General features: G+C 36.7%; 1 protein-coding gene and 1 long non-coding RNA gene across 3 annotated transcripts in view; one reads left to right on the top strand and one right to left on the bottom strand.

Moving 5' to 3' along the window:
- Positions 1 to 27983, bottom strand: part of LOC123869436 (kinesin-like protein CG14535) — a 460509-nt gene that overhangs the window by 99242 nt on the left and 333284 nt on the right. The window lies entirely within an intron of this gene.
- On the top strand, positions 77 to 5112 carry LOC123869459. The gene is made up of 2 exons (XR_006796894.1): positions 77 to 109; positions 4793 to 5112. It is a non-coding gene; the product is annotated as an uncharacterized LOC123869459 (long non-coding RNA).

The following is a 27983-nucleotide window of genomic DNA, read 5'->3' as shown; positions in this document are numbered from 1 at the left end:
GCTGCAGTTTGTGAATGCGGGTTCACGGAACTGGAACATCCACCGTATAGTCCAGGCCTGGCCCCCTCAGACTATAATTTGTTCCCAAATTTAAAGCGGGGCTTAAGAGGTGTTGTATAAAGTCACCATTACTATCGTGTAAAGTCACTTAAGCAGAATGTTATATATTGTCTATTGTCTGTGTCATTATTGTCGGTGGTCTCTCTCTTGAAATAAAAGCATGATACAACATGGTGTCAGAATTATAAAAATTAAAATTAAAATGAATAGTCAAACTGCTAAAAAGTACCAAGATTTTGTGGAAAATCAGTAAGTCAGTCGTAAAAGTTAAATAAATAACTTACAGTTTAAAACAATTTAGACACAAAATGCCCAACACAGAAAAAACTCCTCAAGTCATGTCGGCAAACGACACGTGTTCGACATCAAACATTTTTAATAATGTTCCCAAACTTGTCGTCTCGAAGGCTGATAGCCAGAGCAATGCAGTGGAGTGGAAGAAGTGGTGGCAGAGTTTCCAAATGTTCCTTCTCGCCACAAACCTGGAAGCTGCGTCCGAAAAACGTAAAATAGCCATATTGCTACACACTGTCGGTGAAAAAGGCGTGGAGATTTACAATTCTTTTAACTTGGATTTAGAGAAGATAACATTATCGGGAGTAAAAAACAAATTTGACAATCACTTTGAGCCACAAAAAAGCCTAACGATGACACGTCATTCATTTTTCACGAGGGTCCAAAAAGATGAGGAAACTATTGATTGTTTCATCACTGACTTGCAGAACAAAGCAAATAAATGTGAGTTTGGAGAGCTAAAAGACTCATTAATCAGAGACATCTTTATAGCGAACATGAGTTCCAAATTGATTAATGTGAAGCAAAGATTACTGCAAGAAAACAACCCTACTCTTGAAAGAACACTTACACTAGCAAAAACCGTCATAATGGCGCAAGAAAATGCTCAAAAAATTGAGAGTACACAATGTCCAGACACAGTCATGCACATACAAAGGCAAAGACCAAGGTCAAGGTCCAGAGGTTCTTCAAATAAACAAAGTATGTCACATAGTCAAGTCAAGTCAAGGCAACGCAGTCAGAGTCCATTTAGTCAGCGCAGTGCCAATAACAAAACCTGTGGACGGTGTGGTCAATTTCATCGCTTCAAATGCCCAGCTCAAGGAGTTAAGTGCAATTCGTGTAATCGTCTCAATCATTTTTCAAAATTTTGCTACTTTAACAAAAATAACATTAGAAATTTACAGTCAACGGTCAATTCTACAGAACAGATGTCTAACAGTGAACAATTTTTTATAGGAATGGTGAAAAATTGCAGTGATTCTTCAAATTCTAATAAGTCTTGGTATCTTAGCATGTTTATAAACAATGTACAAGTCAAATGTATATTAGATTCTGGTGCTGATATAAATATCATGTCATATAATACATTTAAAACATTAAAATTGTCACAGTCAATAATTAAAAAGTCTCAAGCCAATGTAAAAGGTTTTGATGGGTCGTCAATAGAAGTTTTAGGTCAATGTGATTTAATTTGCAATTTTAATGGTTGTCAACAAAGAATATCATTTTATATAGCTAACATTAGTTGTTCTACAGTCTTAGGTCTACCTACATGTGTTGATATAGGTGTCTTAAAAAGAGTCTTTGCGATCAACAATAAAAAAATGTCTCAAAGTCAAATATTAAAAGAATTTAATGATGTTTTTCAGGGTCTTGGATGTCTACCTCCTGTTTGTCGCTTGAAGCTTCAGGACAATGCAGTACCATGCGTTGATCCTCCCAGAAAAGTTCCATTTGGATTATATAGTAAATTAAAAGAAGAATTGGATCGCATGTCGGAAATGAACGTCATAGAAAAAGTCACACATCCTACTGAATGGGTAAATTCTGTCGTAGTCACTGTCAAAAAGTCAGGTCAGTTAAGAATTTGTCTTGATCCTAGGAATTTAAATAAATACATTATCAGAGAACATTATCCTCTTAAAAGTATAGATGAAATTAGGTCAATATTAAAAGGTGCTTCTTATTTTTCACATCTTGATGCTTTTTCTGGCTTTTGGATGCTGAAACTAGATAGTGCGAGCTCAGATCTTTGCACATTTCAAACACCTTATGGTCGTTATCGTTATTTAAGATTACCTTATGGTATTAATGCTGCGTCAGAAATTTTTCATCGAGTAATGACAGAAATTTTTGCTGATCTCGAAGGAGTCTTAGTTTTTGTCGATGATATTCTAGTATATGGGGAAACAGAAGAAATTCATAACAAAAGATTATATAAAGTCATGCAGAGAGCAAGAGAAGTCAATTTAAAATTAAATAAAGATAAATGCAAATTTTCAGTCAAAGAAGTATGTTTTTTAGGCTATGTCTTTAGTAAAGAAGGTGCTAAGGTCGATCAGGAAAAAGTCAAGGCTATTGTCAACATGCCTACCCCAACTAATGTCAAAGAACTACAAAGAGTCTTAGGTATGATAAATTATTTAGGTCCTTTCATTCAAAACATGTCGGAAAAAACCCAAGTTTTAAGAAATCTTCTAAAAAAAGACTCAGTCTGGGTCTGGGATGAAAATTGTGAAAAAAGTTTCCAATCTTTAAAAAATGCAATCACAAATGCACCTGTCTTAGCTCATTACAACCCAAATATACCTATAGTCTTGTCAGTCGATTCATCAAAGAAAGCATTAGGAGCAGTGCTCATGCAAAATAAACAGCCTATAGCCTACAGTTCTAAAACTCTAACTACAACTCAAGAAAGATACGCTCAAATAGAAAAAGAATTATTCGCTATTCAATTTGGTTGTGAAAAATTTCACCAATATGTCTATGGCAATAAGGTCACTGTACATACAGATCACAAACCCTTAGTCTATTTATTTAAAAAACCTTTGCACGATGTACCAGCACGTCTACAAAGAATGATGCTTGCTTTACAGGCTTATGATTTAAATGTAATTCATGTGCCCGGTAAAGAAATGTACATATCAGACACATTGTCTAGGGCAGCTTTAAAAGAAAATTATATTCCAAATTATGAGTCAGATTTGTCATATCATGTAAATGCAATATATTCTAACTTGGCTATAAGTGAAGAATACAAAAATAAAATTTTACAAGCTACTAAATTAGATAGTCAATTGCAAATGTTAAAAAAGTACTGTCAGGATGGATGGCCTACTAGTAAAAATCAAGTAGATCCTTTATTGAAGTCATACTGGAATATTCAGGCGGAAATTCATGTCATTAATGATTTATTGTTTAAAAATGATAGATTAATTATTCCAAAGTCAATGCAAAATGAAATGTTAACGAAAGTCCATGAAGGTCATCAAGGCATTAATAAGTGTCTAAGTCTTGCTAGAAATATTATTTTTTGGCCAAACATGAGTGCAGATATAAAGAATTTAGTTGATCAATGTTCTATTTGTGCTAAATTTAAGCCTAATAATCAGTCAGAGCCATTGCAAAGCTATAATATAAGCAAATTTCCATGGCAGCAAGTAGGTATTGATTTAATGCATTTTAATAACAAAACTTATTTAGTTGTCACAGATTATTATTCAAAATTTATTGAATTAGCAATGCTGAACAGTAGATATACAGCTTCTAACATAATAATACAGTTAAAATCTATTTTTGCACGCCACGGGATACCAGTCTCCCTGGTTTCCGATGGTGGTCCACCTTATAATTCAGCAGAGTTTAAATCATTTCTATATAATTGGGATATTGAACATAAACTTACAAGTCCATACCACCCAAAGTCTAACGGTCAAGCTGAAAGTTCTGTCAAAATTATGAAAAATTTATTAAAAAAATGTTTGGAGTCTAATAAAGATCCATACATGGCTTTATTACAGTATAGAAATACACCTAAAGCAAATTTTCCATCTCCAGCTCAGTTATTAATGTCCAGAAATCTAAGAATGCATATACCAGTCACTAATAAAAAGCTTAAACCTAAAGTAGTCACCTTCAGTGATTATAAAAAAAGTTTTGATAAAGACCGAGCACAAAGTAGAAGTTATTACAATAGAAATAAAAAACCATTACCACTTTTACAACCTGGTGATCATGTCACTTTTAAAAAGAATCCTAATTCAGACTGGCTTCCTGCTATTGTTAAAGAAAGGTTAAAGTGTCAGAGGTCATACATAATAGAAGACAGTAAAGGTAATAGGTACAGGAGAAATAGAGTACAGATAAGGTTCACGTCCAATGAAAGTTGTCACAAGTTCGATTCCGAGGTGCCATCCAATGCTTCTGAAACCCAAATTAGTCAAAGGGAAGAGGAACCAAGCGAGAGACAGGTGGAAGCAGACCATGATTCATTTACAGATTCATTCATGGATTCAGTTCATAAACCTAAGGAATTTTACAAGTATGTGACTAGATCTGGTAGAGAAATTAAATTACCTATGAAATATGATTTGTAACTTTTTAACTAAATGTAACTTTAAATGTAATTTAAAACTTATACTTTTATATGTAAAACTTAAACTATTATATTATGTACCTATGTAAAAAATTGTCTTTTTGTAATTAACTAATTAGCAATTTACTCAATAATGTCATGTCATGTCATAGTGTTCAACTTCTTAAAATGTCAACTAAAAAATTGTAATAATTTATTTATTTAAAAAGGGAGATGTTGTATAAAGTCACCATTACTATCGTGTAAAGTCACTTAAGCAGAATGTTATATATTGTCTATTGTCTGTGTCATTATTGTCGGTGGTCTCTCTCTTGAAATAAAAGCATGATACAACAAGAGGAAGGAAATTTTCAAACGATGAAGAGTTGCAGGCGGCCGACTTTAGTCATTTTGAAGACAAAAATTGAAGTCACTTTTATGAAGGTTTAGAGATGTTAGTCCTCAGAAGTCAAAAGTGTGTTTATATTAGTGGAGATTATATAGAAAAATAAAATTGGTTTCATCTCATTTTGTTGACTATTTCATAGCTAGGCCAATTCATTATGGGACCGCCTAGGTATGTCCTTTGCAGCTATGCTGTGAGGAGGTCCAAAGCTACGAAACTATGTGACCGTTTCCACTAATGCTAGTGGTGTAGCGGAGCGGGTAAGATGTGCTATCGATGCTCCGCCGCGAGGTAACAGTGCGAGGTAGATGCGAAGCGATGCATCGATGGTAGGGACAGATCTCGGGGCTACACCACTCACCTATCCGTAGCACCCATCCATAGCTCATATCAATAGCTCCCATCCGTAGCTCTCATCCATAGCACACACCCCTCCATTTAAAACATAGCTTCGTTAAACCCGTTTCCACCAATGCTATGGTATGTATGTGGAGCAACGAAAATATTGGTGGATATCACACATATCCATTTTCTGGCTTTGAATAGTTTGGGTTGTATTTCGAATGAGGCTGGAAGTCTCAGCTGATAGATTACGCAGTGCGGAATCGCCGCAGTGTGTTTGTTCAGTAGTGTCGCGAGGGAGCCATAAACATACAACTTTAATGCAAATACTGTATACACAGATACCTATTTTAAAGCCTAAAGCATACACGACGCGTGCCATAGCCGTGTGTTTTATAGCCTCGTTAGCTGATGTACGCGACTTCGTCCACGTGGATATCCACGTTTTTTCACGTGGTTTTTTAAAAATCCCATGGGAACTCTTTGATTTTCTGGGACAAAAAGTATGGTCCTAAACGTAGGGCTCCTCCCGGAGAAGGACTACAAACTATCTCACCTTTCTTCAAAATCTTTTGAGTTGTTCGTTGAAGATCAGTCAGTCAATCAGTCAGTCAGTCACCTTTTCCTTTCATAAGTATATTATTTAGACATACAGAAATCGTCCTAGGTTGTTACGACTAAACGTATCAACTACTAACTAACTAACCGCAACGCGCAGAGACCTGAGTCCCTATGAAATACTCGTAGGACCCCGAATGGGTTAAAAACTAGTCGGGCTTACATCGACTAAATATATGGGTATAGTCGTAACACCCTATACTTAAATACTGGAAATCACTTACGATACTTTAAACGTTAAAATCGTCCAGTTACAGTTTTATTATAAGTATTTTTGTGGTCCCAGCCTAAAATGACAGGTAATTCAAAGTAGGGCTTTTCTCTACACTTGAATAATTGTGAACAATAAACTAGACGAGCAGCCTGCCGGCGCAGCCTCGATTTGCAGCGATTATCCTGAAAGTTAATCAAGATTAAGGTAAACCTATTATACTATAAGCCGTAACGAATGGCGGTAAGAGGTATGTTCTCTCTGAATTTCTTTTTCTTTCAAGTTATATTTATTCGAACAAACTACCATTATCTTGTGATAAACTAAAACTTGGTTATAATTATTTCAAATTAAAATCGACAGTTTTCTTCCTAATATATTTCATGATATTCTCTAGGAAAATCGATCATGCCTAATACAAGGCCTAATAATATAAAAAATGCGAAAGTTGTCTGTATGTCTGCTTGTTTTTCACAGCCCATCTGTATTACCTATTTTGATGAAAAGTAGAATAGAATTAGTTTTATTAGTTGATCCAACACATAATATAAACCACGAAAAGATAAATTACAAATGATGACGCCTTGAAATACGTGGATTTAGGCTTTTAAAGATCCCGTGGGAACTGTTTTATTTTCCGGGATAAAAAGTAGCCTATGTCCGTCCCCGGGATATAAGCTACTCTGTACCAAATTTCGTCAGAATCGGTTAAACTGTTGGACCGTGAAAAGGTAGCAGACAGACAGACAGATATACAGACAGATGCACTTGCGCATTTATAATATTAGTATGGATAAAATAAAATATAACATTATAACATTATTTTGAAAAGATTGCCTCTTTTATTTACCTAAACACACTTATTAGATGCGTATGAGTCGCGTTTGCTCGCAAATTCACTCACAATAATATTATTCATAGGTTTTAAAAGTTAAGTAGACTACCTAAAAGAGCTCTCAACGGCTTAGATGAAAGCATTCAAGTTTAATCAGATGTGATCCAAACAACGCGCTGCCATGAGAGTAGGTACATTTGCATTCACATTAGAGTTTCACTATTTGCACTGTGCGAAATGCACTTGGGATGTTGCTATTTACTCTTACTTGAAGTGAAGCGAGATGTCGATAAAATAGATTCACAACTTGCACTACTGAAAAAACGCTCGTTAATCAGTTTTGATCCAAACACATTCACATGAGTTTCTTGAGTATGAGTTGTTGCAATTTACTCATGCTGTAGTGAAGCTATGTTGTCGATTTAATTGATTCATGCTTAATTTATGAACAATAATCTGACGTTATATGTAAGGATAGACATACCCTCCTGGACTTCGTCTGTGTTGGTGTTAGCTGGTGGGCGTGCTCTGCCTTTTTGGAGTGTTTTTTTTTGTTAAAACGGACTGGAAAGCGCTCTAAGGGGGTGCCGGGCGTATGTCAGCGAGCGCCGGCACAGACGGGGTCCATACTTGTATAGTTTAACTAACTTGTTACAAATAACTACAAACTTGACATTGGCTAATCTTTGTAAAGCCAGACGAGAGAGAAAAAAAAATAACCCTCTTGCTCTATTAAATTTGAACTACTGAAAACCAATTTTCAATCCAATGTGATGTAACATACGGCGCGGCGCCTGTCATACTTATTATTTTTACCTGTCTCACTTATTTTGGCATTCACTGATGTGAATTATTCACAGTGTCAATAGTGAAACTCTGATAAGTTTCACTATTAACACTGTGAGAAATGTAGTTGCAATATTTACCTACTTGTGTAGGTACTTGTAGTGAATGATATAATATAATATGTCAATAAAAAGCCATTCAGCAAAAGGTGAAATACTCAGTAGCTTATTACGCTTTTAAAGAAAATGGCATGAAAATAGAGCAAAAAAATACTAGAACATTTTAGCATCTTGAATTTTCCAGTGGCATTTAATAAGCTATTTTGCTGTCGTTGCTTCGAGACGATTGGTGACAAATGAAACTCTGTACTCGTAAATAAAAGTGCTGTATAAGTTATAGGATCAAGCGGTTAATCGATAAATGATGCAATCTTTGTAAAGTAAATTATTAACTTTTCTCCTTCAACAAAGCATAAAGCTTATCCTAAAATCTACGCTTCCATCTGACCAGTGGTATCCATGGACAATGATGGATTTTTCTCACAATAAAGGAATAGGTAATTACGCGAAAAAAGCAGAAAATGGAGTTTGAACTTCAAAAATATTGTTAAAATCCTGGGTTTTAATTTTTTATTTTATTTCGATTTTTTCCATTAATAGTTTTTACTAAGAATTGACTTTGTATGAATAAAATTAAGTTTACTTGAACAAACTAAAAAAAAATTAATATCAAAAATGCTATTGTACCTACGTGTGTTATACAAAGCTAACAGAAAAAATTGCTGTATAAATTCTTTACTCCCATTTTTTGCTTTTTATTAAGAACATGAGAACTCTTTATGTAGGAGTAAAAAATATAAGGCAGAAAAGAAATAAACCTGTATAAATAAGGCGTATGTAATTTTGTGCTTCCATTTTTCTTATTGTTGCTCCATTTTAGGCCACAGCGTAAGAAATCACCAACCATGAGGGAAATTACGCTCAAGATGCTGGCGTGGTTTACTTATTTCACTTTTTGTGTATTTTGACCCGAGAGCCCATAGGAAATTTTACGTAGGTGCTTGAAAAAACTGAATGAAAGTTTCTAATAAGATAAAGAGTATCTTCGCTAAGTTGAGCATAGCAAATTAGAAACTGTCAGGATTGCGAGCTAAGATATTTTAAAATTAAATTTTTTGTAATCAATAAAAGTAAATGATAGAATCTGAATTATATTTAAATATATCACATTGAGGCCAAAAATAAAATGGCAGGGCATTCTGCTCGGAGAGTTGCCAGGCATGCTTAAAATTTACAACAACTATTTCATGTCATTACGTTGTTATACTAGCAAGTTATTGAGCGATAGTTGAACTGTTTATTTATTTTTCAAAAATTGTGAGCTCACCATGGATCTGTTTTTTCTTCAGTGGCTTTTAAAAGGTTAAGTAATCAAAGAAAATTTCTCGCGTTTTAAACATTGTTAAGTTTGATGATTTGATGATGATGATTTTCACTCCTACCTCGGTTTCATTGTTTGCTCACGACAAGAACTTCCGATACACCATAACACTTACACATTAAGCCAGAAACGACTTGTTTACCTTTTAATTCAACCATAAAAAATAGACTAGTTTGCTTACTTTCAATTTTTATCAAGCACATCCTCAAAATTTCTAACTGGGTCTTAGACTATTTACTCCACTCTCGCCGCGGGCAACGAAACCTCTTAATGTAGGTCCCTGAATACAATCCCATTTCAGCACAGTTGGCTGCAATTAGAATACTACTTCGTTATTGGACATTTCTTAAAGCTGGAGCGTCGATCGACGAGGCGGACTATTAAGAACCGCTATTAGTACTTGAAGAGCCGGAGTAACAATCAATTCTTGAAGTTGATTGTGCTGATGCTTTCCGCTTCAGCCTTTCTTTTTTTAGATTTAAAAACTTGTAACAGCAGATACACTAGGTATCTAAGTAGAAAAAAAGTTTTATTAATATTGAAATAGAAAATTGAGGTGTCTCTACCCAAAACTTTTCTTAGGGATGATTTTGACAATTTTAATCTTTATATTAGGGATAACTTTGGTAGTTTTGCAATGGAAATCTGTCAAACCGTCAGATTTATTCCTCAAATAAAGCCTCAATAGCTCAACGGTTATAGGAGCGGACTGAAATCCGAAAGGTCGGCGGGTCCAAACCCCACCCGTTGCACTATTGTCGTACATTGTAGCACAAGCTTTACGCTTAGTTGGAGGGGAAAGGGGAATGTTAGTCATGATAATATTCTTTAAAAAAAATTAAAGTTTATTTGGCTATAGAAAAATCAGCCTTTTCATTATACTTTAATTACGTCCCATATACCTACATAACTTGTATCAGATATAGTATATAAGTAGGTACCTATTGAAACCTGAATATTCATTAACCATGAAACGGCTTTCTAGATTAATCAGCGAGGATTCAAACAACACAGCAACGAAGTTACATTTGCATTCGCATTACAGTTGCACTATTTGCACGGCATGCACTCGGCATGCACCCGGGATGCTGTTATTTACTAATCTTGATGAGAACATGTCAGGGGAGATGTAGAGCGTTGCGGAGAGCTTGTTTGCTAAACGGGATATTAATTTTCAAATAGTATTTTTTCTAATGCTACAGTCTAGCAAAAATGAAGAAAGCTGAACCTGCAGGTGGCGCAGTACTGATAATTTCTTGTCACTGAGTGATACCATAAAAAAAACTATATTTTTTAAAAGTTCGCAATGTATTGCAAACCTCTGATTGACGCTATAGGCACATGTGTGGCGGGTCAATGCCGCATTATAGGTAGGGCATTGACTCTAAGTTTTGCACACTATACATTGCGGGTTTGAGAAACACTAAATCACTAAAACTACAAGTGAAAGGTAAATGGTCGTAAGTATTGGATTGTGGTCAAGTAGTATAATAATGGTGCAAAATTTTTGCTAGTGTTCTAATTCTAAAAGAGGGTATCCTTAATCCTTATCCTTAAGTCATACTTCCATATACTAATATTATAAATGCGAAAGCGTGTCTATCTGTCTGTTTGTCTGCTAGCTTTTCATAGTTCATCCGTTTAACCGATTTTGACGAAAAGTGTAGATATAGCTTTTTAGGGGAGGACTATTTTCGATCTCGGAAAACAGTTCACTCGGGATTTTTAAATACCTAAGTCCACTTCTATCCTAGGGGAGGACTATTTTTGGTCTCGGAAAACAGGTCTTACAGGATTTTTAAAAAACTAAGTCCACGCGGATAGTATAGTATAGTAGTAGTCATAGACATCATTTCATCAAGATAAAAGAGCATGTTCCCGATATCCCAAGACGGCTGTCTTACCCAAAAGCGTCTCTCTCTCTCTCTCTTAAGCTAAAAGATATAACTTTTATTTGTAAGGAACATTAGGAAGATGCTGCGCATGGTTTACAAAAGGAGACATTAAAGTCGTTTTTCGTTTTACTACATTACCCGCGCCCACTGAAATGCCATAAATACCTCATGCAGGGGTAGAAGTCAATCTATCGTGATAATTCACATTAGAATTTACATAAATATTACGTTATGTAAATTGCTGATTGGGTAGCCTTTTCACAAAAACGAATGATAGAAAAAAAGCAAGAAAGTTGCTATTCCAAGATGAAACTTTGATAAAACAAGGAACGTATTTTTTTATTAATTTAAGGCTTGATCATGATCAACCCATCGCCAACTCTGCAGAGCACAGTTCTCCTCTCAGAGTGAGAAGGGCTTTAGTCTATCGGTGGCCAAGTGCGGATTGACAGAGCTTACTAGGCACGTACGCATATTAGTTGTATTAGGTAGAGAATTTAGTATAGGTAGGCATAGAAGTGGTAAATGAGCGTGAAACTTGTCATCGGGTATGGCGCGTTATTATAAAAACAGATGAATTGCAGTCATCATCATCATTAGCCTGTTGCCGACTCGACTCACTGCTGAGCACGGGTTTGCTCTCAGAATAAGAAAGGTTTGGGCCATAATCAACCACGCTGACCAAGTGTAGATTGCTAATCTTTACACACCTTTGAGAACATTATGGAGAACTTTCAGGCATGCAGGGTTCCTCACGATGTTTCCTTCACCGTTAAAGCAAGGTATATTTAATAACTCAAAACGCACGTAACTCCGAAAAGATAGAGGTGCGTGCCCGGGATCGAACCCCCGACCTCACGTTAGGAGGCGGACGTCCTAACCACGTTATCACAGCTTTCAGAGTTGACTCTCAAAGAGAGTGCATGATCAGATGCAATTCCAAAACAAGGCAATATCAAAATATCTACACTATAAACCAAACTAATATCCAATGAATAATTAATATTAACTATAGTCTCACGAATCCAAGACTAACCCGCCTTATCTGGAGCGTTTTAAGAGGAGTTTATTCAGTGCGCGCTCCATACTTAATGTAGTTAACCATTACTCAACAAATGTAGGCATGCTCTAGAAATCAATATCTGTGTCTTTGGTTTACCAGATTCCTGTAAAAATGTAAATGTGTACACGGGAAAAGATATACAATACTAGCCGATGCCCGCGACTTCGCCCGCGTGGATTTAGGTTTTTCGAAATCCCGTGGGAACTCTTTGATTTTCCGTGATAAAAAGCAGCCAATGTGCTAATCCAGGATATTATCTATCTCCATTCTAAATTTCAGCCAAATCTGTCCGGTAGTTTTTGCGTGAAGGAGTAACAAACATACACACACACACACACAACCACACACACACACACACACACACACACACACACACACACACACACACACACACACACACACACACACATACAAACTTTCGCCTTTATAATATTAGTGTGATACATACATACAAATTTATGAATGCGAATGAAAAGGTTGTATTATTCTCACCGTCACCATCTTCAAGTTGCGGTAGTAAGACGCTTGCGAGGTAGTGGACGTTCATTTAAATGAGATCCAAATTACGTTTATATGGAGAGCGTGGGGGAGTGCGCTAGGGAAACTTCTCTTAAATCGAATTTCTTCGGAATCCCGCAAGTATCCCGCCACTTAATATCGTGTCCCGGTATAATTAATATAACAGAACACTATTTTATTTGATTACGGCAGCAATATTTCGACTGAGTTAGAAGTTTCGCCGCGAGTTGTACCAACAGAAGTATAATTGTGCACATAAATATTTATGCGGCCATCTTGAAGTGTAATGGCTTAGGTTTATTAGTTGTTATCGAGTTTTTATTGCATATGGTTTTGTAGTTCCACCATAACGGTGGAACTTTGAAGTTTATAGCAATGTAGCGAGGAAATTATAGAACATAGCGTAGAATATTTGATTAAACTTTAAAATCATCAACCAAGTTAAAGCAAGTGACATTAAACTGCTAGAAGAATTAGACTTATCAGTCTTAAGAGGGGTCTCTCCGTCACTCGCTTCATACAAACGTAGTTCCAATTTCATTTGAATATTAAGCAACCAAAGTCCATGAAATTTTGCAGACATATTCTAGAAACTAATATCTATGTCTGTGGTTTTCCAGATTTCTGTCAAAATATTCGGTTTCAAAGTTACGCGGTCTTAAAAATTTACATACAAATCTTTGAGCCCCTGTAATTTTAAAACTACATATTTTTAGAAAAATCTAAAACACCACAGACACAGATATTAGTTTCTAGAATATGTCTGCAAAATTTCATGGACTTTGGTTGCTTAATATTTAAATGAAATTGGAACTACGATTGTATGAAGCGAGTGACGGAAAGAGCCCTGTTAACAATAATATCGTAAATAACAAATCTTTAGGCGGTGCTATATTTTTTAATGAATTAACATGCTTAAAACTTATCACTTTATTTTAACTAGTCTATGGTTTTTTTGTAACCAACTGTACTTCCTTATTAGCAAAGTAAGAGTGTCTCATCTAGTCTTAACCAAAAACTCAGCGCATAAATCGTGCGAATGTACGAGTAGATTTATGTGTGTCTGTGTGTCCCGCTAACACGCTACTTCCAGCCGAGCCGGGGACTGCTTGCCGGTGCGTTGGTTACAGTAGGTAATTAACGTTGACAGAACATGCCATAACTTCGCCCTTTTCGAGAAAATTAAATTTGGTTGCACTGCTATAGTGTATACCTACTATGGTTTACTTTTGTAACATTAGGTAATTGTTAAGTAATGTTACATAGAACAAGCTTTAAATAGTTTGAGACGAAAGAGGAATATTAGTCACATCTCCAGGCTAATATTCTTTAAGAGATATGGCTATTATCCTTTAAATATTCCATTTAATATCACAAGGCGAAATATTCCACATTAATATTAATATAAAAGGTATAAAAAATAAATTAATATTCATCCCGGCGTCTCAATGGGCCGTCAAGAAGAAAAATAATTAAAAATTCCATCAGCAAAGCGTTTCGGCCAAAACGGTCTTATTGTCGCTTTTAAGGCTTAATAACGGAGACACAGGGACGGAGGCATTAAAACCTTTCTGTTTCTAGTAACAAAAGTATATCCTAAGATAAAATGAGCAATAAGTTTGGTGTGCGGCCACGGAACCAGTATATACCTAGTCACAATAATTTACTCGTTAGTGACAATATCTAATTTAATACCCTAGGAATAGGTATTATGCGCTTGTTGTCATGTTGATCAAACTCAGCGGAAAATGTAAATATTTCATAACGATCATCAGTACCTACTTCGAATGCCTACGTAATCTATAATAAGTACCTATTTCAGAGCCTCAATAGCTCAACCGGTAAAGGAGTGGATTGAAAACCGAAAGGTCGACGGTTCAAACCCCGCCCGTTGCACTATTGTCGTACCTACTCCTAGCACAAGCCTGACGCTTAGTTGGAGAGGAAAGGGGAATATTAGTCATTTAACATGGCTAATACTCTTTAAAAAAAAAGCCAAACTTAACAATCATGCCTATTATAATAAATTAATAAATTATAGTTCCGAAAAGTCCTATGAAAAATAATAACAGATATATTACATAGATTAAAAGGATAGGACATACCTGATTTTTTCTAAAAATCGCGATTCCAGTGGCCATAACCGAACAGTAATATAAAAATGCTCGAATTTTTTAAAGGGAAGGCGGTGCCCGCTACGCCTACGCACCTGGTATAACTTTCTTTCATTCTATGAATACAAAACGATCTGGTTAGGGGATCGCCGAAACAAAACGTCTTGGTTTATTACTGCTTCGGGTGGGGGAGGGTTTTAATTACGAGACCTGTGTCTACTGTCTATATTCAGTACAATTAATATAGGTGAAGTGCTTCCAGCTTGGCTTCAAGTCATTATAACTATTTGAGAATATAAATGTGTCAAAAACAACAGCTTACAAGTGTAAATTAAAAATTTAAAACACCCCCGATAAGTGAAGGTAACAGTAACTAGAAAAGAGCTGATAACTTTCAAACGACTGAACCGATTTTCTTGGATTATAGCTAAGAACACTCTCGATCAAGCCACCTTTCAAACAAAAACTAAATTAAAATCGGTTCATTAGTTTAGGAGCTACGATGTCACAGACAGATACACACGTCAAACTTAAAACACCCCTCTTTTTGGGTCGGGGGTTAAAAACAACGGCTTAAAATAATAAACTTAAAAGTAAAGCAGTTGTCCCATCGCCGACGATGCGACTAACTATCGGGTATTTTCTCGCTCAAATAACGTAGAATCAATTATGATTCCGTGTCGATAAAAGAAATAAATATATTAATAGTTAATCGCTGACTCTAATGACTGCTGATCAGGGACTCTCTCTTCACTAGCTGATCGCAGCATCAAGAGCTATCAAAGAAAAACTCGGCCAGCTACGCTCTCTTGGTGGTCAAAATACTCGCGCAGCTTGCGCTGGGATTAATTTATAAAATAAAATTTACATAAAAATCATACAGTTGAATTGCGAAACTTGCCTTATTTTTGATGTCAGTAAAAATTATCAAGTGTTTCGAAAAGAACACAAGGGGTCAAAAATTCTTCTCAAAAGTGAAATCGAAAAAAACTTTTTCCGATAGGCCGACTATCAATCAAAGACCTCAGAGAGATCTCGATATAGATTCCGGCAGAGTTTTTAACAAAATTAAAATCCCCTGATCCGCTGTAACAAGGCGGGGCAAGTGGCTCAAATCATCGGTTCTCGCTGTCTGATTACATTATGTAAATTCTTTGGATTTCCCTCCCGTGTCATCTATATCTTTACACGAATGTAGAGTTGATAGATGTGAAAGGTTTGCACTTATCCTTTCTTTAAGTTTTCAACCCCCGACCCAAAAATAGGGGTATTATAAGTTTGACGTGTGTATCCGTCTGTGGCATCGTAGTTCCTAAACGAATAAACCGATTTTAATTTAGTTTTTTTTTTGTTTGAAAGGTGGCTTGATCGAGAGTGTTATTAGCTATAATCGAAGCAAATCGGTTCAGCCGTTTGAAAGTTATCAGCTCTTTTCTAGTTTTCTTACAGAGGTTTTTGTGTCGGGGGTTTTTAAATTTTGTAATGTAATCGAATTTCGAATGGTTTCATTACATTTGTACAAATGTGGTCAGTACACACCTTTAGAATATATATGTTGTTTGGAGCATGAAAACAATTTGAATTGACTCTCCCGTAAAAATATTATGTCAGTTCCATTTTTGATATATTTTTGTTGGTTACTTTTCCTTAAACAGATACTTGGCTGTACGCCGTATCGTCGCCCCCGTATTGGGGACATTTCGAGATTAGCGTAAAGAAGTATGTTTCTATTTAAAAGCTCCGGTTCGTTCGAAGGAACGCAGCTGCGTCTGTCAGGCGAATAATTTCAAATGTATCCGGGGAAAGGTTTCGCCTCTTATCGGCTTTTTTATACCGTTTTTCCATCGTTTTTCAGATAAAGTTAAATGACGCATTTATACCGTGCCCTTTCTGATTTGTATGCGATGGAATGTTGATTACATTTTGTATTATTTATACTTAAACAGATTTAGCTTCTATACTTAATTCTAGCTTAAATGACTAAGCAATGGAGGCCACGCCGGTATAATCTATCTTGAAGTTAAACTACTGATGTGTCGCACAGTTTATAAATAAACGTTATTTTCTAAACCAACTATAGTACGTCAACTATAGTAAGTGACTATGGTTTCAAAGATGGAAGCAGAGTTAGGTAGGTACCTACTTGATAAATGGGTATGTCAGTTTAAGCTCATACCTTTAATCGGAACGCTAGAGGCTTTGCCACACTCTTTGCCGGTAAAGTAACTAGTCATGGCTGTAGGATGGATGGTGGCATCAGACCAGACTAGTTACAATGTAAATTATGACTTCCCGAATTACCCCTATCAAGAATCAAACCTGAAACCTCCCACTTATAAGACCACAGCGTTCACAAGAGAACCAGGTAGATCTGCAATTATAAAGAAAATTACTCCTGCCGAGAATCAAATCCAAGGCGGTCCCTAAGATGACAGCGCTATACCGTGCCTATTCTGGTTAGTATGTAGTGTAATGTAGACCACAATATTTTGTATTATTATATCTAGCATATTATCTTCAAATAGAGAATCGGTAGGTACATCTAGTGCGCCGAATTAACATTCATGATGCGATTCCAATAATGTACTTATCGAGCATACGTGAGCTGACTGGAGGCTGATATGATAATCAGTTATAATCATAATGCTCGGGCCACATTAAGGTTAACGTCAATGCCCAACAACGCCATAATTATCACGATAATTGTGGCGTTGTTGGGCATTGACGCGAAACTGAGTGGCCACACTTGAACGGTTACGATGTAATGCCAATTGAATTAGGATTAAAATCGTCTAACGCCAAAATCATCTAGTAACAAAAACGGATTGATTGACTTTATCTATTTTGATTTTTTTTCCGGCTCATATTTTTAAAAATGTGAAAAATATTGAACACAAGCCTTGCCATTCCCGATTTCACCACCCCCAGACGTATCAATCCAAACTACATATAAATCATATCGCACGGTGCGGGAGGCTGACAGGCAAAAGGAAGATGTAAAATATTGCATCTGTCAAGAATGGCCGACGCAACTGGGCATATCCATCATGCTGGAGATTGGTTAGTCTGCGAGCGGTGGCAGGGTTATTGACTTGAAAAAAGTAAATGGCTTTTCACCAACCTCAAACCGAAAAATGTATACAGGTGGGATGGGATGTTAGTAGGTATATTTTCCTCCAACATTTCTATATTATTTGGAAACTTAATTTAATTCACCTACTGCAGCTAGCTGAATCAATTAGTATAGGTCTACTATACTATACTATACTATACTATACTATAGTAGACTTGAATACCCTTTGATATTAATCAATGAGAATTCTAAAAAAACCAAAAGTTCATTTTGTGCGATTTCCGTCTCAAAACAAATAAGAAATTTGAAAATATTACAAGATTTTATGAAATTCCTACGGGATTTTTTCAAAATTAAATCCACGCGCGGGATACAGCTAATAAAAACATCAATTGAACAAGTGTAAATTAATAATTTATAACACCCCCGACAAGTGAAGGTTACAGTAACTAGAAAAGAGCTGATAACTTTCAAACGGCTGAACTGAATTTCTTAGATTATAGCTAAGAACTCGATCAAACCACCTTTCAAACAAAAAAACACTAAATAAAAATCGGTTCATTAGTTTAGGAGCTATGATACTACAGACAGATACACAGATACACTCGTCAAACTTATAACACCGCTCTTTTTGGGTCGGGGGTTAAAAACTGAAAACACATTCAACGTAACATACCCAAACATCTCCAGATGCTACGAATACGTCGACGAAAATCAATAGAGCCGCTTATCAAACAAATCGCTTCTATCCTTTTGGATAAATCGAAATCACGTACACGTACCATCTAAACGTAAGGCCAAGACAAATATTATGCACCCCCGAATGTTTTTGGACGTAAGAATCCAGCTTTACGGCTAGGAGTGGACATAAATAAAGTCTTTTAGCATTGAATGCTAGGGGAAAATCCTATACGGTGATAAAGTAGAGCATAGATAGATAGATAGACCACTTTATTGCACACAAAAACACATGTAAAGGAACACAACACAGAAAGAAGAAAACAGAAAAAACATATGTGTGCAAAGGCGGCCTTATTGCTTGGAGCCATCTCTATCAGCATAGTAGAGCGATGATAGTCTAGTGGTCAAAAATTCTGACTCCTTTTCGGGGAGGATCAATTCCAGGCAAAAGCGCACGTGCTTTGAGCAATTAGAGTCTCAATAGCTTAACGGTTGAGGAGCGGATTGAATTTCGAAAGGCCGGCGATTCGAACCCCACCCATTGCACTATTGTTATACCTACTCCTTGCACAAGCTTATCGCTAATTAGGAGAAAGGGGAACACACGTATGATTAGCATGGCTAATGTTTTTTTAATGATTATGAGTTTTGGCCAAGTGGTCAATTACCTCGGCAGAGGATAACATTACTCATATCATCTCCCCTTAAACGCAAGGGCGCTCGTTGCTTGAACGTAAGCAATAACCGGGGCCAGGTGTGCGCATCCAGGGCAATACATCGGAACAAATAGACGGACGTGATCCGGGTACGGGACGCTGACCCAAATACAATGCGACTCGATCGGACCTCTTAGGGACTATCCACACCTATCCGCTAGTTATTCGGAGCTGATTAATAATAGTCTTTAAAACCAACAAAACAGAAACTTCATCATCATTATTATTATTATTTTTCATATTCCTTAGGTTAGCAATTATATTATATTTTATATTTTACTGTACGACTTATGTTTATGTTAATGTATGCTGTGACTGCCCGTAAGTGGAGTTGCATAAGAGCCCTAGAATTTAAGGAACAACATGTATTTAATCTAAATGTGTAACTCTGTGGGCGGTACATAAATAAATAAATAAATAAATAAATTAACTGATAGGGACTTCCAAACGCCAAGGTCTTGCACCGCCTGAATCCAGCGGCTCCCTGCGACTCGATTGATGTCATTTGTCGAACTAGTGGAGTGTCTTCAAATGCTGTGTTTTTTTTCTCGCTTTCTTACACCTTGGGTCCCCCAACAGAGTCTATCGGGTTTTCGGGCTATATGCTCTGCCCATTGCCACTTCAGCTTTGCAACCCGTTGAGCCATAATCCGGTGTTTGAAAACTAGTCAAAATGAGTATCATATTTTTATAGTATGCGAGCGTCTATGATATTATACTGGTATGTGACGTCACAATGAATTGACGTGCTGTTCTCGTTTAATCGATAATTTAAAATGGTAAGTACACTTAAAACTAGCAGAGGTCGTGAGTTTTACGTATTTTGGAAAACCCTCTATTCAATAATCACTGAGAAATAATTTATTTTTGACATATACAAATACCGTATTTTAAAAAGAAGTAAATATCCAACAGTCACCAAGATAAATTATTATAAATCGTATTCGTCCACAAAGTTGCATTTCCTTGAACAAATGTAGGAAGACCCATAAAGGCTGACCAAGGAAATTGGTGTAACGGAGCGTGAAGAGATCTATCGAATCCTGAGATACATTGTGAAAACTCAGCTTGGGAGACGTTTCAAAGATTTTTAAAGTTTTTTCAAACATACAATCGTATAGACTATCTAGTAAGCATTCATTTGGAAAAACAATGATAAGTACAAATACCTACATAATTTTTTTTCAAAATTTAACCCTTGATACTGGCCAAATTCTTCATCGAAGCCGCTAGATATGCTTAAATACCACACAAATAAAGTATCACACTAATATTATAAAGGCGAAAGTTTGTGTGTATATGTGTGTGTGTTTGTTACTCCTTCACGCAAAAACTACTGGACGGATTGGGCTGAAATTTAGAATGGAGATAGATTACACGCTGGAAAAGCAAATAGGCTACTTTTTATCCCGGAAAATCAAAGAGTTCCCACCGGATTTTTAAAAAGCCTACATCCACGCGATCGAAGTCGCGGGCATCAGCTAGTCTCTTTTAAAATGATGAACTGACTGACTATCAAAGTTTAGTTCAAATCGCTGGGCTTATAAACTTGGGATCTTACTTTTTGATGTTTTCTATTAAGTAGATCCACGATTCCAAGAAATCAACGTTATCTTAATTTATAAACTTTTAAATATGCGAAGTGTAGCTTAAATAACTTTTCCTTGTAATAAATGTAATTTTTTGTTACAATGTAAGCTTTTATTACATTGTTGGTCTTGCATTGATATGGTTGTATGATAAACATCCACATTGCGGTGAATTTTCATTTCATTTGTTTGCGTGCTTATAAAAAAACAATAGATCACCTGAAATTAAACTTACATAACCCATTAATTAATATTATAAAGACCGTTTTTAGTTTTCTAAAACCAAAAATTCGCATAATGTAGCGGATACATTAACGGCCATTAACGCGTTTTTCAACGGAATTTCTTGTTTCCCCTAAATGTAGCCACGATCAATTTGATCAACGGCATTCACATTGCCGTTCGGCATTAGACGATTTTAACCCCAATCCAATTAGCATTTTAACCGTTCAAGTGTGGTCACACAGTTTAACGCGTTAATTATTATCGGCGAAATTATCCCAATAATTTTGGCGTTGTTAGGCATTGACGTTAACCTTAATGTGGCCCGAGCATAAGGAAGACCTGTAGTATGACATTAAATAAAGGTAACCTAAGTGTAATTTCAAAAGCTCATATATTTTCTAGCGGCTGTATTCTCAAAGTTCAGTATATCAATGTCCACTGTTATTCTTTTCATAAATCGAGGTTCATCGTACGCAGACAATGGCCCTGTCTTTATCTTCAAGTTAAACACTGGACACAAAGGGATTGCACAATTTCGTAGACTCAATGCAGCATGGCTCGCTTACAGTTGATACTGTTTTGTCACGGAATTATAACGTACGAGTAGATACTGTGAGATTCTAGCAAAAAAACGGTCAAGCGCGAGTCAAACTCGCACACTGAGGGTTCCGCACTCGGGTATTTTTTCCAACATTTTGCACTATAACTCAAAATCTATTATACATAAAAATAAATGAAAATCTATTTTAGAATGTACAGGTAAAGCCCTTTCATATGATACTCCATTTGGTAAAGTTATCTTACATTGAAAATTGAAACACATTTTTTTTTAAATGATGTAACCACAAATTCGCGGTTTTCAGATTTATTCCTGTACTTGTGCTATAAGACCTACCTACCTGCCAAATTTCATGATTCTAGGTCGACGGGAAATACCCTATAGGTTTTCTAGACAAATACGACGGACGGACGGACGGACAGACAACAAAGTGATCCTATAAGACCGAACTGTGGAACAGCTAGTTTGGCAGAGTTCTAGTCTAAGGTTCTAACGTTCGCTAATACACCGTTTAGCTGCCAGACAATTTGCCCATTTGCTGTATGATCGGATTTTCGATCAGAAATTGTTTAATTTGGTTAGCTGTGCAGTTGCTATCATTGTTTTACCTGAGCTCTATTTGTTTAAGTTACATTTTAATAAACTTGGTGACTACACGTTTAAATTAACTGTTGCGTGTAGTAAAAATAATAATACTCGTAATACCAACTCCATTACAATTGTTGACTAAATCATGACCAATACTGAAAAAATTCTAATAATATCAGCAAAAAAAATCGTGAATTATGCTTTGCACAGTTGGAAATTTCCTATCCAATAGTGTGTTTGGTTTTCTCTGTTATACTAACTTCCCACGGTGCATGATTCTGCGGATTGTCCCGCATGGCAGACGACCACGGACAGCCACGCACCGCGCACAAGGCTCGAATGACAACAACGATGTGTCTGTGCTACCACGAACGGTACGCTTCCAATGGTGCGTCAGTGCGGGCTGGTCCGCGTATGTCCGCAATATCAGCACCGTGGAAGGCGGGTATTACATTTTCACAGTCCATTCGTTGAACCGATTTTGATGAAATATGGTACAGAACTGGCTTACATCTTGGAGAAGGATGTAGGGTACATTTCATCCCAAAGAATCATATACACAGGATTTTAAAAATATACATCGACGTAAATAAAGTCGCGGGCATCTAGTAACCCTACCCTTTATAGGTTTGATGAAACTCGTTTACCGTAAAATCGCATACTCCAACTGAATTGTTGCTCAATTTAGATAGTTTAAAGCAATTGCGAACATTATTTTTGCTTCCCTGCTTTAGATTGCATGTAAATGCGTTCTCTGATTAGAATCTTTGGCGATATTCCGCGGTTTACTATTGAATTGTCCTTGATTCAAACGACTATGAAAACGACTTATGAGTCCTGTGTTGTGGTAGGCTTTTATTGCCGAAGGTAGGTTTATGGTAGGTTTATATTCTGTTCTTGACTGCTCTATGACACGGAAAGTATTCTTATGAATATGGTAACCTCGTGACATGGTAAAGTTATATCACAGATATTTTACCAGTAAATCTACTAGAATGATGCTAAATTCTTAATGTTACGGGGATGGTGTTATCCATAATGTTCTCAAAGGTGTGTGAAGTCTACCAATCCGCACTTGGCCAGCTTGGTCGAGCTTGGCCAAACCCTTCTCATACTGAGAGGAGATCCGTTGTCTGTAATAAGCCGGCGATGGATTGATCATGACGTAAATTAAAAATTTATAACACCCCCGACAAGTGAAGGCTACAGTAACTAGAAAAGAGCTGATAACTTTCAAACGGCTGAACCGATTTTTTTGGATTATAGCAAAGAACACTCTCGATCAAGCCACATTTCAAACAAAAAAACTAAATTAAAATCGGTACATTAGTAACCATATTTTTCATAAAAGTTACCCACCCAATATCTGTCAGAATTCCCCCGAATTAAAAATCAGAATATACCATGTTTTTCATTCATGAACTTGAAAATGTCGAGTTTAATGGCCGTTCCTGTCCGTTTATATTCCCAACCGCAAAATTCACATCAAAATAATCGGTCCCGCCGACCCACCACAAACTGCGTTCGCGGGACGAGCTCAGTTTATATGAACATTTATCACGAATAGATACTGCCAAAAATATCCCATGGTTACCAGTTAACGGTTAAGTACAGCTGTGGGTAATTTCGAAATACAAAATGGTGTTTTAAAGCGGATACGGGCGAAGAGCCAGACTATGTCTACCTATTTGTAAATTTGAAGCCGTGATAGCCTAGTGGTTAAGTAATGGATTCGATTCTGGGCACGCACGTCAAACTTTTTTTAATAACAATTACTTATAGCGAGCAAACGAGCAGGCGGGTCACCTGATGTTAAGTGCTTACCGCAGCCCATGAACATTTGCAGAGGAACCGCCAATGCGTAGCCAGCCTTTCAGGAATTTTTTCGTCCACCCCTTTCGGAGTTATGTGCGTTGTAAACAATTTAATATCACTTGTTTTAACGATGAAGGAAACCATCGTGAGGAAACCTGTATGCCTCAGAGTTCTCCATAGCATTCTCGAAGGTTTGTGAAGTCTGCCAATCCGTACTTGGCCAATGGACTATGGATAGGAGTGCCGATAGACGAAAAACTAAAATATGTTAATGGATTTAATTTACAATAGGTAGGTATATGAAATTTTATTTTTGAAACTAAATTTATATTTTAGGTTATAACTGCTTCGAAAACTGGCCGATTCAAAAAATAGAAGTTTTTCTTTCTTTTTTCTTTTCTAATTTGAAAAAACAAAATAAAACCACTGTGTTTTCATAGTTCCCACTAATATGACTGCCAACTCGCCTACAAAAGTTATTCTAAGGTTCAAAGCAAAAATGAAACATAAGTAAGTACATCTAAATATATCGCACGGACTTGTAATTGGAAGAAAAGAAGGTACAGTTACAAATAGGCCTCGGCTCCGTTTCATCAGTCGAAATGTAAACGAACAAAAAACATTCCACGCTTTGTAATGCGTGAAAACATTGGAGGGGTAACCACACATGGAGAACCAAACCTGAACCGCGGGCGGGTCTTGAAAAACTCCGTTTTCCAGCCAAAATTATCCGATGACCAGCTTCATTTGAGCTCATTTAGTGCTACCCAGTTGTTTAATTAATAAACTATGTATGTAGGACAGTGTTTGCGGTAATGCCGGTTCAGATACGCGATTATCTGCGAGCAATCGATAAAAGAAAATAAAGAATTTGTATGTACATACAACTAATGTAATAATTTATCAGTATTGTGTAGGTGTACTTCATGTAATGAAGTAGGTACTCATGTCTTTATTTATGTAACTAAAGTATGTATGTATGTAGCTGATGCCCAAACGTCGTTGCGTGGAATTAGGTTTTAAAATCCCATGGGAGCTTTATGATTTTCCGGAATAAAAAGTAGCTTATGTCACTCCCCAAATCTCTACCTATCTGTTGCTCTGTTGCCGCGTGATTGAAGGACAAACCGACGAAGCAACAAACAACACGCTTTTGCATAATTTATGACATGAGTAGTGATGTTCATTACTTTTCGAAGTTAGCGAATTCTATCTATCCAATCAACATTACACTGGACCGCTGTATGTGTAATGGCTTCCACGTAGGCGCGTATGTTGTCTGCATGTGATGCAGTTGAATGTGTCTTGTGCCCGTACTTTGGCAAACATTCGCGCTCATTCGCTCTATCTGTCTCAGCATTAACACCAAACGCAACAATTCAACAACTGCGATATAATTTCAGCCAGCCATTGTTTTGTATGCAGATTTTTGGCAGGCGTTAATCAATTATTTGGTTTGCTACTGTTTACGTGGCAGCAATTACACATTCTGACGGAAATGCCATTTTAATCATTGCATGCCAGTCTGTTACACGTATAAAGCGCTATTACGAATTTCAACACTTCGACAGGTAGCGTGTTTTTAACCCCCAACCCAAAAAGAGGGGGGTTATAAGTTTGACGTGTGTATCTGTGTATCTGTCTATCATCGTAGCTCCTAAACTAATGAACCGATTTTAATTATGTTTCTATTGTTTGAAAGGTGGCTTGATCGAAAGTGTTCTTAGCTATAATCCAAGCAAATCGGTTCAGCGTTTGAAAGTTATCAGCTCTTTTCTAGTTACTGTAACCTTCACTTGTCGGGGGTGTTATCAATTTACACTTGTTAATCTAAATGATACATCGATGTCTAAATGTAAGTATAAAAGGTAAAGCTGACTGATTGGCTAACTATTCTATCAACGCACACCTCAAACCACGCGACTTTTCGTAAGATATTTATAATGATGAATGTTACTAGTTACTGCTACTTAGAAACATTTTTGTCTGGTGGGAGGCTTTGGTCGTGGCTAGTTACCACCCTACCGGCGAAGCCGTGCCGCCAAGCGATTTAGCGTTCCGGTGTAATACCATGTAGAAACCACAGGGGTGTGGATTTAATAAAAACTGCCATACCCCTTCCAGATTAGCCCGCTTCCATCTAAGACTGCATCATCACTAACCATCTGGTGAGACTGCAGTCAAGGTCTTTCTCCGCCTCTAACTAGTTTCTTCTTCGAACTTCCGGAGTCGATATCGACTTTCAATCAATCTGCCAACCTGCACTTGGCCAGCGTGGCAGACCATGGCCTAAGCATCTCTCATTCTGAGAGGAGAGCCGTTCTCAGTAGTGGGTCGGTGATGTAATTGATCATGATGATGACGGTGAACTGTATTGGCGAGGTTTGTTTATGCAAGTTACTCTCGAGGCACTGAATACCGACGTTCCAGACTCATGAAAAATGTAAGGCTCTAAAATGACATATTTCGCACGTCGCGTGGTCGGCCGGAAGACCATGTCGCATGTCGCCGGGCCTCGGGCGGAGTAAGGGGGCGAGCGTGTGCAAATAATACATTTTCTCAAGCTAAAACACGAAACAGCCAATTGCGTCTTGGACTGTAGTAATAAAATGATGTGATGTTTTGTATAGCGGTAGTTTATGGGGCTGGAATTAATTTATTATTAAAGAAAATAATAATTGAAAAAAAAAAATGATTTTTCGAAATGTTTAACATAATATTCTTTATAAAAGGTGATCAATGACGTCACAAGGCGAAAACGAAAAATATTTTTCAATTTTTTTAACATAAAAATTGACTAATTTCTGCGCGAAAATATTTTTATGTCAGTAAATTGAAAAATAGCGAAAAGTCGATAAACGACAACGTTTATCGACTCCGAGTCGGAACACATACAACCGAAAAGATGGAATTGCGTGCCTGGGACCGAACCCCGTTCTTCCGTATATAAACCCGACATCTTGGAAGTTAAAAATCAAGTAAAAAAAATAGAAAAAATGAATGGTTTAAGGAGTAGTAAACATGATTGTGAAACTTTTACTTATGTATTCAAAACTCATGGGCATTGGCTAGTTTATCAATAGACTTGAAATAGGCAGTAATATTGCCACACGGAGGAACTATTCCCCCACTTAACATGTTTCTGATACCTAGATCTATACAAGCCCAGACAGCCAAGTGCCATACGCTCTCCCTTCCCGTGCCTCCAATATTTCATTGGGGCGATAATACGGACCATAGTTCATAATACAGAATGGCTTTCTAGCTCTATTGATGCTCTATAACGCTTATACCTATCTGTACTAATATTATAATGTGGCAAAATTTGTAAGTTTGTTTGTAGGGGATAATCTCTGGAACTACTGAACTGATTTTAAAAATTCTTCCACCAGTACAAAGATTACGCTACATTTTATTTTCAAAAAAATTAGAGATCCCTACAAAAATTGTAATAAGCTACCCGTAAGAAGCTGGAACGCGGACGGGTCGATAGTACATAGAAAAATTTGAAGTTTTTAAAAGCGCTATGATAAGGGACTAATGTAGATGAATCTGTTTTGAGTAAAAAGCACTGTAGCAGCCATGCAGTGTATGATAGATAACTTGATAAATAAAAATACCGCTACATATTAACTTGTATTACTTGGGCTGTATTTACAATATGTGCTTGGGTTACAATTAAAACTGTGGTAGAAAAACGAGGTCCGGAGCTTGGTGCTAGACCGAGGTGTTTCGGTCTTGATAATCTGAAGTGAATTGGTTGAATGCGCTGCCCGGGGTTCGTCCAGGCCAGCAAGATATTTTGAATCGTTCCGAATTCAAATTGTGTTCTCTAAGTGACAGCTGCAAAGTGTGTTGCTTTCTTCGCAGCTGCCGGTCTTAAAAGAGGCTGCATGCCTCTACAGCACTATACGCAAGGCATTTCGAACCAGTGTTTTTAACGTTTATTTTGACTATGCAAAAGATGTTGTAAAAGTTTATTTGAACAAAAATGTATTCTATTCTATTATATATTATGCTCTAATATTAATCTAATAATCATCTAACGTAGATGCAACTGTAATAAAACAATTTTT

The sequence above is a fragment of the Maniola jurtina genome, chromosome 11, assembly GCF_905333055.1.
Source record: "Maniola jurtina chromosome 11, ilManJurt1.1, whole genome shotgun sequence".
NCBI lineage: Eukaryota > Metazoa > Arthropoda > Insecta > Lepidoptera > Nymphalidae > Maniola > Maniola jurtina.
Note: the sequence above shows the minus strand (reverse complement) of the source record. Positions and strands in the feature narration are given on the sequence as shown.